The sequence below is a fragment of the Chinchilla lanigera genome, unplaced genomic scaffold (assembly GCF_000276665.1).
Source record: "Chinchilla lanigera isolate Chin_1 unplaced genomic scaffold, ChiLan1.0 scaffold00057, whole genome shotgun sequence".
Lineage (NCBI taxonomy): Eukaryota > Metazoa > Chordata > Mammalia > Rodentia > Chinchillidae > Chinchilla > Chinchilla lanigera.
In genome coordinates this window covers 5,411,211-5,412,670 of record NW_004955458.1, presented here as the reverse complement: position 1 = coordinate 5,412,670, position 1,460 = coordinate 5,411,211, and the positions used below count along the sequence as shown (strand labels likewise).

Sequence of the window (1,460 nt, the reverse complement as noted above, 5' to 3'; positions counted from 1 at the left end):
TTTTTTTTTTTTCTTAAAATATATATATACAGCCCTGAAGGAATACAGCTAACTTTCTGGGTTTCGTGAGAACAGTGACATTTGGCTTATCATTCATTCCATTTATCCAGTGAGTAATTTGGTACCTGTTTGATACCAGGCACCGATCCAAGCACAGAGGATACAGCAGAAAACAAGAAAAACATTGTCTCTGCCTTCCCAGAGCTTACTTGGAGAGGAGGGGTAAAGAAGATACCAAAATTAAGTAAGATAATATCAGGTAATGATACAGGCTCCGAAGAATATAAAATTCTGTAGATGTTTGCCAGGATGGCAGTGGGAGTGAGTGTGTGTGTGCGTGTTTACTAAATCTCCCTGGAGAGGTGTCATTTAAATAAAACCTGAAAGAGGGGATGGAGCCAGCTATTCAAAGATATGCGGAAGACTGTCCTAGGCAAAGAGAACAATAAAATCCATTGGTTCAGAGGACAGAAAGAAGGCCAGTGTGGCAGAAACACAATGAGTATTTTTATCTCCAGCCTAGATCTTGTCCCTGGATTCCAGAATCCGAGCTGACTGCCAGCTGCGAATCATGACTGCAGCATCTAACAGGCGTCTCGACCTTCACGTGTCCAAAACCAACCTAATTTCCTTCCCTCCTCCTGCGTCTGCACACTGACAGCTCTCTCACTACAGCTGCTCAGACTAGAAACCTTGCAGTCATCCTTAACTCTGTCTCATATCCAATGCATCAACAAACCTTAGGGCACCACCTTCAAAATGTAACTGGAGCCAGGTGTAGTGGCGCACGCCTGTAATCCCAGCACTTGGGAGGCTGAGGCAGGAGGATCGTTAGGAGTTCGAGGCCAGCCTGGGCTACAAAGTGAGCTCAAGGCCAGCCTGAACTGCATAGTGAGACCCTGTCTCAAAAAGACCAAAATCTGCCTGTCTCCTACCACTTCCCCCACTATTACTCTGGACAGTGCTGATGTGTCTGGGTCTTCTCCTTTTTTGCAAAGCAGAATCACTGAAGGTTTCCCAGGTCTGGGCAGGGAAAGTGATGCATAGCAGGGAAAGTGACAGGAGCTGACAACAACTCACAAAAACCAACTGGAAGGGCTGGGACAGCGCCTGCCTGGCAAGTGCAAGGTCGTGAGTTCAATTCCTGGTACCGGGGCGGGGGGGACCAACGGGAAAATTGGGGGGAATGTTGCAAGGTGGTTTGACACCACACCGATACCTTGATTTGCCAGTGGGAGTATTTATACCCCAGATAATGGCAAACACTGCCAGTCAGGGCTTCTCCCCACCCCAGGGATCTGAGTAGTCAGTACTTACTAGCTCACAATGGCACGTGCAAGTCTTCACTACAGAAAGTGAACTCGGGTAGGCATCTCCTGGTTCTCTACAGGAGTCTGTGTGTGTGTGTGTGCATACATTACAACCAGCTGAGGAATTTTTTTCTATATACAGCTGCTTGT

General features: G+C 47.1%; 1 protein-coding gene across 1 annotated transcript in view; it reads right to left on the bottom strand.

Moving 5' to 3' along the window:
* Positions 1-1,460, bottom strand: part of Os9 (osteosarcoma amplified 9, endoplasmic reticulum lectin) — a 24,938-nt gene that overhangs the window by 19,976 nt on the left and 3,502 nt on the right. The gene's annotated exons all lie outside the window — the stretch shown is intronic.